Raw genomic sequence first — 10,661 nt, forward strand, 5'->3', positions numbered from 1 at the left:
CTCATTAGCATAGCTGCTCTGTGGACGGCTGTAAATTTAACGAATGACGTGCTGGAGTGGATGAGGTTGGTTGAAAGCAGAGGGTGAATAAACAGACGCAACAGCATAGTGCCACTAAGACCCCACCTGCCCACAATTAATCATTAGAATAGCACTCTGCCAGTGTTCATGCCATCTTCAAGGCCTCAGAAACCATTAAACATATGGTGTTGATTTGATGTTTGTATATACTGTACTTTTATATGCATTGCCATGACACAAGGGGACCCTGTTAGCTCCTGCTGGTAGATGCCATAATATATCAAAAAAAAAAAAAAAAGTATAAAAAAAATATATAAAATTTTTAAATAGGTGCAACAGATACTACCATGCAGTTGAAATGCTTTATGTAAAAAAAAAAAGATAATTTTTTTTTAATGATCCCCTAATTTATTTTTTTTTGTTTACAGTGATTAATTGCAGTATTTTTGCACAAAATTGTGTTTTTTGTATTTAAAACAACTAAAATTGAAATAAGTAAAACACAATGAAATTGAAATACTGTACTATTTAAAATATATATTGCAATTTATTACTAGACTAATAAGAATTATTTTTTTTTGCCATAGTACACTACAAAAAATGTCATTAACGTAGTTGTTTACTCTTACAAAATATAATAAAATATTATAACATAATATTACTCTTTTATATTATAATAATACTTAAAATAATTATACTAATACTACTATATATATATATATATATATATATATATATATATATATGAAAAAAATTATTATAACAATATAAAAAGCTAGCTTTCTTCATTACAAAGTAGCTATTTACTCTTTTATATTATATATATATATATGTATATGTGTGTATATATATATATATAATATATATATAGACAGATAGGTAGATATAGATATATAAAATATTATTTATTATTATTATTAGTAGTAGTAATATATATTACTAATAATGGTGTGTAAATTATTGTTAATATTATTTTTAAAATCATATTAAAGGCATATATAAATTATTATAATAAAATATTATATGCATAAAATATTGTAAGATAAAAAACTACCTTTCTTCATTAGAAAGTAGCTGTTTATTCTAACAACAACAACAACAACAACAACAATAATAATAATAATAATAATAATAATAGATGATAAATATATATATATATATATATATATATATATGTATATGTATATATGTGTGTATATGTAACGTTATATGTAACATTTTTACTCTGGAGTAAAATATTTTATTAAATTATATTATTAAATCATTTTAATATTATCTTGTAACATGTCTGTTGTTTATTATATATTATAAAATTATGTATGTATATATATATATATATATATATATATATATATATATATATATATATTATATATATATATATATATATAATGGTAATATAACAGATGTTACATATACATACATAATAACATTTACATATAACATTTCGTGGTCATAACCATATGTATGCAAATTCTAAAGTTTTTAATGTCAACTGTCCTTTTATTAATGTTGTTTGGTACAGTAAATAAAATATGCTTTCTTTTTTTTTTTTTTTTGTTCTTTATTATATGTTAGCAGCCAAATTTTGGCAAAAACCTAAGAAAAAAAAACTATATTAAACATTTGCCATGCCAAATATTCTAACAACAAGACTAAACTTCTTTTTTGTTGTTCAAACAGCCTAATTTAATTGCATTGAGCAATTTTCCCAAATTGAATTAAGCTCATTAAAAATATATTATTTTTGAGTACATTTTATGTAATTTGTGTTTGTTTTCGAGAGATTTCCTACTCTCATTCAGACCCCCCTGCTGCACAACACAAACATCTGTTGTAGTTTTCTTTTGTTCGCTCAACATAATTAAAGCTGCTTATTGGGTGAGGGAGTGTACAGGATACACAAGTGGTCAATCTCTGCAGCAGATAATGGAGGTTGAAGTTAGAGCCAAGTAGTATTGCATTTACGAGGAATTTGTTGTGCAAAGGGAAAGCTGGAGAAGAAAGCACCATTCTGTCTCGCTGTACATCTCCTTAGAGATGAACGGCCTGCCAGGCTGCCCGTGATGGCCCGGGCCAAGGTGCCATATTGTAGCAATTGGTCCTGCACGCTGGTGGCTGTCACTTAGCTCTGCGTGTGTGACAGCCTGAGCTCTCTGTCTGTCTGCCAGGCCTCCCCACACACCCCACCCCCCCATCCATCTGCTTTCGGACCCTCTGAGATGCCACCTTGCGCCCAGAGACTTAGCTCGCTATGGTTCCCATGACTGCGTTACATATTGAACGAGCTGCTCTGAGCTCAGTTCCTTGCCGGTCGTGCCACATTGTCCCAGTTGCTCTGAACAGAATCCGCCTCCTTTCCTGAAAGTTGCCCACCTGTGGCCCCTGTTTTTTTTTTTTTTTTTTTTTTTTGGCAAACAACATCTAAACCGAAATCTGAACCAATGTAATTTTCCCTTTGCGGTTATTTCAGTTTTTAAATCCCATTGATACTTTCCCTTTGAAGACATACTACCATGTGTGTAATCGGTGCTATACGGATACGTCTCAAACGTGAGTGGGACGTTTAAGACACCATGTTGTGTCAGATTAACAGAATTTAAACTTTAACACGCAGTGCCGCTCATCAATATCAGTTCCAAAACAGTGGACCAATCAGAAAACCACGGAGACGGGGCAAGTGTTGTGAGCTTTTGTTTACAGTAGCGGGTTGGCGTGGCAACTTCTGTATTTTTTGACGCAAAGACGTGTTCTGTGTGAATGGCCAGTAAAAACGTAAAGTAAATACTTGTGCATATATAGTGACAGGAGAAGATCGTTGAGAGGGGAAAATCACATACAACAGCGATCATGAGTCAGATTTACAAAAAAAATAAACAAAATAAAAATACTCATTCATTAATTGTAATTGATGTAAAATGTTTAGTTAATTGAGATTTTTATTTTAGGTTTAGGTGTTAGGTAACATATATAGGGCTAATATTTATGGTTATATGTAGATATTTAGCAAAAATTAAATAAAAAAATAAATATAAAATAAAAAAATAAACTGTGATTATTTACCACTATGAATTTCTTATATGGAAATTTCTGAAAAAATAAAAATAAAAACGAACAGAAACAGTTAAGAAATACTTCAAAATAGCATCTTTTGTGTTCCAGTTAGTTTTTATTTTTATTTTGTCTTTCCATTATAATGTTTTAATATTTTTTGTTGGTTTTTTTTTGTCATTTTTAATACTTCTGTTTAGTACATTTTTAAAAAAATATTTTTTAATATTTTTATTCCTTTTTATTTCAGTGTTATTTATTTTAGTACAATTATTTTAGTGTGATTTTTAGTACAATTTAAACTAAATTAAAATGAGTAATGTGGCAACTAGCTGATTTTTTAATATAGTTTATTTTTATTTTTATTGTGTTTTTTAATATTAAGTAAGGTAACATAATATTTTAGTTAACATTTATTTTATTTGAAGTAAGGACTACTTTTATTACTATAAAAAATATTAATATTATAAGATAATATTGCTGTTTATTATAAGTATTTTTATACTGGTACATGCAAATGAAAATAATTTACATTAATTCTTACTTTTAATTAGATAATAACCTTGATTATTCTATTTTACTTCTATTTTACTCAGTGGTGGTTCTTTTAAAATGAAAAATAAAAATATATAATATCATGAACATTTTATAAATGTAAGTCATTTTATAATAGAATTTATAATGTTAAATTAATTTCCTTTTTCTAATGTATATTAGAATTTTGTAATAATATTATTTTTAATTTTCTTTTAAAAATATTTGACATATGAAAATAAAGTTTAGTTTCAGTTTTAATTTTAGTTTGACCCAACAATAGTTTTGATGTTAACTATCTAAACATGAAATGTACACTACTATTTCAAAGTTTGGGGTCAATATGGGTGATTATATATATATATTTTTAATTTTTTTAAAATTTGTAATCAAAAATACAAAAAAGCAATGTTAATTAATTAAAAAATTAAAATAATTACAAAAAATGGTTTTCTATTTTGTTATATTTTAAAATGGAATTTATTCTTTTTTCTTTCCAAAAACAAAAAACTTTATCCCAAACCTTATATGCATGTTAAAAATGTCTCTTTTGTCTTTCATATCACAGCTCATCTGAAGAGTTTGGGAGTGTTTGCATCTTTGTGGTGCCATCAGCAAATCAGCACTGCTGAACACGAGTCGCCGGTTCGATCTCAGCTTGGAATGATCCGGCGGGATTGTCCTTGTCTGTTAAATGACTGCTTACTTTCATCAAAAGCTGATGAGGTACTTTGCAATGGCTTTGGTCCACATTAACTGGCCGTGTTTGATGATGTCGAATCAGGGCGAGCAGAAAATTCGAATACTTTGTAAATGAATTGAAACCTCAATAAGAGGCTTTCTTTATTCACGCCATCGTGAATCCAGCCACATTATTTGTGTCAGAGCAAAGCGTATCATCTCCAGCGTTAAAGAGAGTGACTCAGACAGTAAGTATTGCCAGAATTCAACACTCGCTCAGTTTCTGAGCAGCTATTTTCCAGGCTGTCTGCTGGTCGCCCGTGCCAATGAAAGACTCCGGTCTGCAGCGCGCAAGCCATTTAATGAGAGTTCTGTGCTGATCTGAGCACAAATGAGCCAGGGGAAGTTTGATGTGCCACTCAAAACCGGTTTTCCATCATTATCTAAATCTAGCATAAAACCCCCCATAACTTTGAGGCTCAAATTAGTTTTAGAGAATTTTTTGCTCATTAATGTCATGTCAGTCTGCAAGATGTATCCAAAAGATAAATGAGGAAATGGAAATTGTACAGCACAAAGGACCGCTCTGTCGAGAGATGCCGGGTGTTGCCGCCCTCGACTTTTCGCGCTCGTGTTTCAGTAAGCCTCCCAAACACCTCGCTTTCTTCCTCAATTAATTCCAGGATGTTGAATATTTCGATGATACCTGTCCGTGGCACTGTGACCTAACACTTTGTGTTCAAAAAGGTCATAAATATCTTTAGAAATGCTGTCTTGGGGATTACGGCGGCTCGGAAAAGTAATTAGTTGCACCATAGATGTATTGCAGAGCGGCAACTAAGAAGCTTTCGGAGCTCCAATTAAAACTTCATAGGAAACTCAGATCTGTACATTACATTTAGAGAGCGAGAGAAAAGACACCAGGTAGGGGAAGATAAGGTTGATTTGCATACGTTTCTAAATATACTGCATGTACAGTCAGTGCTGAGGTTGTTGGGTTTGTGCGATTTTGAGGTCTTTGAGTATGTTCTGGTGCATTAAGGGAGGCAGATGTTATTTCAGACATCGTTTGCTTTTCATTATGTTTTCTAAGAAGGAAAGTGAATAGACTTTTGACATTAATGAGCTGGGTCATCCGCAACCTCTCGTTAAGCTGTGCATGGAATATTGACCTATACAGTGTAAAGGTCAATGACTGATGCTCGGAACCAAAGTAAGTTTCTTGAAATGAGCAGAAAGACTGGATATATATAGTGGCGTCCAAAAGCCTGAGACCGGATTCTCTCAAATCTGACATTCGGAATCTAATTAAAGAGGTCATGACATGAGAAACCGAATTTCCCTTGATCTTTTGACATAGAAGAGGTCTGTGTTCTTAAAGGAGAAGTTTACTTCCAGAACAAACATTTACAGATAATTTATTTACCCTCTTGTCATCCAAGATGTTCGTGGACTTCTATGGTGCCTCTGAGTTTGAACTTCCAAAATGCAGTTTAAATGCAGCTTCAAAGGGCTCGAAGAAGGGAAGAAGAATCTTATCTAGCGAAACGATTGGTTTCTTTCTAAAAAATGAAAATTTATATACTTTTTAACCTCAAATGCTCGTCTTGTCTAGCTCTTCGTGAACTCTGTGTTTTCCAGTTCAGAACAGTTAGGGTATGTCGAAAAAATCCCATCTCTTCAAAATCATCCTACATCGCTGCAGAAGTACTGACCCAGTGTTTACAAAGTAATGTAGGACGGTTTTAAAGTTGGAGAAGAAAATGAGATGGGAGTTTTTCGGCCTACCCTAACTGGAATGAGCGGGAACACATGGAGTTCACGCAGCTAGACAAGAGTATTTGAGGTTAAAAAGTATATAAATTGGCAGTTTATTTTTAGAAAATAACAGATCGTTTTGCTAGATAAGACCTTTATTCCTCGGCTGGGATTGTTTAGAGCCCTTTGAAGCTGCATTTAAACTACATTTTGGAAGTTCAAACTCAGGGGCACCATTGAAGTCCACTATATGGAGAGAAATCCTCAAATGTTGTCCTCAAAAAAACTATTTCTTTATGACTGATGAGAGAAAGACATGAACATCCTGGACGACAAGGGGGTGAGTAAATTATCTGTAAATTTTTGTTCTGGAAGTGAACTAATCCTTTAATACTGAGGTCCCCAACCACCGGGCCGTGACCCACTAACGAGCCGTGGAAGAATTTCTATTGGGTCGCGAGAATGTTCTGGGGAAAATTTGTATAGATATGATTTTTTATTGTGCGTAAATGATTGTTCTAATTATTCTGTACTTTCGTTTTATGCGATTGATATGAAGTAACAATTCTGTCATATAATCTATTAGGGCTTAGAGATACTATTAGAGATAGTATGACCCAGGTCCAGACTCCACTGTTCGGCATGTTATTTGCAGATTAATTTGCCAATTTACACATTCAAGCTATTTAAAAGCACAATAAGAAGAAGAGACGCGTTTCAGACAGCGCGGCATACCGAGTTGATTCCTCTTTCATGTCTCCCCACATTTAAGATACATACGCATGTGGGTTTGTGGTTACGTTGCAATATTGGAAATATTTCTGTTTTAAACCATGAAGACGAGTCAATGGATATCACACAAGAAACATGAAAACTTTGCACATTAGTTATGCCGCTGAACGTCTAAACTTCAGTCAATTCGCTATACAGAAAGCGAAAGTAAAAAAATGGTGCAAATTTAACAGCGCATATCCTCTCAGAGACGACAGGAGACGAATGTACTCAAAATATGCCGATAACAGTGTATAACTGTCTAAAGTTAGAACACACCCCCCACCCCCGTTTCCTTTCAAAATATATTTAAGACTACACTTTTTTTTTAGGTCACACTCTAAAAAAATCTGTAAAAATAGGGCACAATATACTGCATAATTTGAAGAAATATTTCCATTTTTATTTTTTAAAGGTGTTTTAGCAGTATTTAGATTTTCACACTGTTTGAATAAACAGTGTGATCATTCATTTATTTATTTATTGCTGTTTGAATCATTTTCAAATTATGCTGGATAACATGATCATCTGTGTTTACCAAGAATATTGTAGAATATACAAAGGGATTCTGAAATGTTACATTTTCAGTTTAACCTGTTATCCTATTAAATTAAAAACACACCAGAAAACATTTAACTAGTGTTCTCACACTTCTGGACCCCACTGTATCTTTCCCAATTAAATTTGTGTACATAAATCTGCTCACTTTGCAATCTTCGCTAAGATATAAAGTAGTAATATGTTCAAAATTTAACTGAATTAGATTTTGCTTTGGAAAGCAACCCCTTAGCCATTCACCATTTACCCCCAACACCTCCACTTCTTGATTACTTAGTTTTTAACTAGACTTCTCATACACTGTATTCTAATGTAAATGCAGCAATTAATTCAGGCAGACAAGGAACTTGTAAGGATGTTTAGTCTCTTGTTCAGCAAGAAACAAAATCACTACTTTATCAGCTTGCTCGCTTTAACAAGTTGAGCCAGAACCAATTTATTCAAGAGCAACTTTGACAAAAAAAAACAAACAAAAAAACTTGTGTGTAAAAAAAGAACAGGGCTAGAAAAATGCATGTGCAGATGCGAGTTTGAGTTCTAAAGATGTCACACAAACCAAGACGTTTCAAAGGAGCCACGACAGGCAAGATACAGTAATGTCCAATAATCGGATAGAAGGAACCAAAGGTGGCGCAATTTAGCATCAAAGGAGTGGTGAAAAATTGAAGATAATCATTCCATCTTAGGTTTGATACAAAGGGATCACGCTAGCAGTGTGGAAGTGTTTACTCTCACACTAATCAGTATCCATCAAGAGCCAGCCGGCAGCTACAGCGCTGGCCTCTTTGCTTCACGAGATGGTTTCAGCCACTGGAATCACTGGTAGAGAGTCTTTGATCATTGCTACACTAAGCACACAACCTACTGCCCTCAAATAACCTTTTGCAGTTTCCCGATACTGTTACTTCCTTCATTTCAACATTTCCACATCCTTAAGGCTTTGAAATGACCGCTGTAAACTTTTCTATTAATACTGCAGGTCCTTTGTTTCGGGTTTAGGCCACAGAGCTGCTAGTATTGCACAAGATGTTCTCTCCCAACTTCTGTCTTGAAAGCTCATTCACTAGTGTAGGATTTACTTTGAAACCATTTGCTCTTAGAATCTGCTAGTAAATTTCACAAATAATTACAAAGACAAAACATGATGTTTTGTCATAGAAAGGCTGGAATTGTATCTTTAAATGTGTAATACAAATCATTAAATGGTCAAAAGTTTACACACACCTTGTGGAATCTGCAAAATGTTAATAATTTTACCAAAATAAGAGGGATTATACAAAATGCATGTTATTTTTTATTTAGTACTGACTTGAATAAGATATTTCAAATAAAAGATATGTAGTTCACAAGACAAAATAATCGCTGAATTTATAAAAATAACCCTGTTCTGATTCTTAATATTTTGTTACCTGAATGATCCACAGCTGTGTTTTGTTTAGTGATATTTGTTCATGAGTCCCTTGTTTGTCCTGAACAGTTAAACTGCCTGCTGTTCTTCAGAAAAATCCTTAAAGTCTCTCAAATTCTTTGGTTTTTCAGCATTTTTTGTGTATTTAAACCCTTTCCAACAATGACTGTATGATTTTGAGATCCATCTTTTCTCATTGAGGACAACTGAGGGACTCATATGCAACTATTACAGAAGGTTCAAACATTCACTGATGCTTCAGAAAGAGAAATGATGCTTTAAGAGCCAAAAACTGGAGGTGAAGAGGTGAAAACTTTTGAACAGAATGAAAATGTGTACATTTTCCTTATTTTGCCTAAATATCATATTTTTTTTTATTTAGTACTGCCCTTCGTAAGCTGCAGAAGATACTTACATGTTTCCCAGAAGAGAAAATAAGTTGAATTTACCCTGATCTTAAAATTTCAAAAGTTTTCACCCCCCGGTTCTTAATGCATTGTGTTTCACAAAATGTTAACTGATGGACTGAAGTTGCGTTTTGCATCGTTGTGATGTTTTTATCAGCTGTTTAGACTCCCATTCTGACGGCACCCATTCACCGCAAAGGATCTGTTGGTGAGCGAGTGATGTAATGCTGAGTTTCTTAAAATCTGTTCTGATTTTTGGATGGACTGAGGATGAGGGTGAGTACATTTTTTGCCAATTAAAATTTTTGGGTGAACTATTTCTTTAAAATACTATCCCATACACAACATATTAACATAACCACATGTTATTGATTAATTTGTGCAAAAAAACATCCAGTGTCTCAAAATGTACATTCGTTGCCTCAGAATCTGTGGGAGGATTGTGTTGCTGTCTGAGCAGTAAGAATATGGCTAATATATTCCAGAAAGGGTTTGCACTAAATGACAAGTAGAGCACTGCTCTCCGGCAGTCAGGAGATCGGTGGTCCATGCCTGGCTTTATTATGCCACAGTGTGTGCGGCTGCCTCCCACCGCACTTCATTAGTTCCCTGTGATACTTAAGCGCAAACACACAGACTCGGCAGTAGCGCTAAATAAAACAGCACTGTGAGGGCGGGGGGCGTCTGAACAGTCTGTAGAAGCCCAGGATCAATTGGCCCACGCTGGCATCGTGCATTTGACGTCTTTTCTTGTTTTCGGGCTCTTTCTAAAGAATAGTCCACCAGCGACTCTGAAATTGAGATGATTTTAGACACACAAAAGCTCTTTCACCTGCTGAGAAACATAAGAGATGCATAAGAGTCAGCTGAAGGAATGCAAATCAGGGTTTGCATTCAGTTAAATGGCTTCGTATTGAAAATATTCTGGTTCTGTGCTGTTGTAATGCAAATGTAACACTGAAAGGAAAAAGGCAAGGATAAAAATATGCACAGGGGTTTGGTAACAATGGGCAAAGGTCGGTGTCCGGTTTGAAGGGGAGGTAAATAAATCTAATTGCTTCAAGGTTAATAGTGACAAGTAATAAAATGGATTTGGTGTCAAAGAAACCAAAGGTGATTTGTCACAAAAATATAGGCCCTGGATGTAAAATAAAACTGCGCTATATTTTTCCCTCCAGATTTAGCTTAAATGCAAGCTAAGTTTTAAAATACCTTTAATGTTAAGTAAAAACAATGCATTTAAATCTTAAATCTAAATTTAAATTTTACCAGTAGTTCATCAGTAGTGTTAAGTACATCAGACAGTATTTTAAAATCTTAAACCTAAATGTAAAATTTAAATTCTACCAGTAATTTGTCTGGATTTAGCTTTAATGCATTTTTCAAATCAGTTTTAAAACATTTTTAATAAAGTACATAAAAACAATACATTTAAATCTTAAATAGTCTAGTAGTTTATAATTTTTTTTTTT

The 10,661-nt window shown here is 33.4% G+C and overlaps 1 long non-coding RNA gene across 1 annotated transcript in view; it reads left to right on the plus strand.

Annotated features, from left to right (window-relative positions):
- Positions 1 to 9,485, plus strand: part of LOC127152061 (uncharacterized) — a 19,907-nt gene extending 10,422 nt beyond the window's left edge. The window contains exons 5-7 of the long non-coding RNA XR_007825026.1: positions 1 to 65; positions 4,175 to 4,332; positions 9,347 to 9,485. The exon at positions 1 to 65 is cut by the window's left edge and continues 110 nt beyond it. This is a non-coding gene — a long non-coding RNA (uncharacterized LOC127152061). The remainder of the gene's footprint in view (positions 66 to 4,174; positions 4,333 to 9,346) is intronic.
- Positions 9,486 to 10,661: the final 1,176 nt, after the last annotated feature.

Source organism: Labeo rohita, chromosome 21, assembly GCF_022985175.1.
Source record: "Labeo rohita strain BAU-BD-2019 chromosome 21, IGBB_LRoh.1.0, whole genome shotgun sequence".
Lineage (NCBI taxonomy): Eukaryota > Metazoa > Chordata > Actinopteri > Cypriniformes > Cyprinidae > Labeo > Labeo rohita.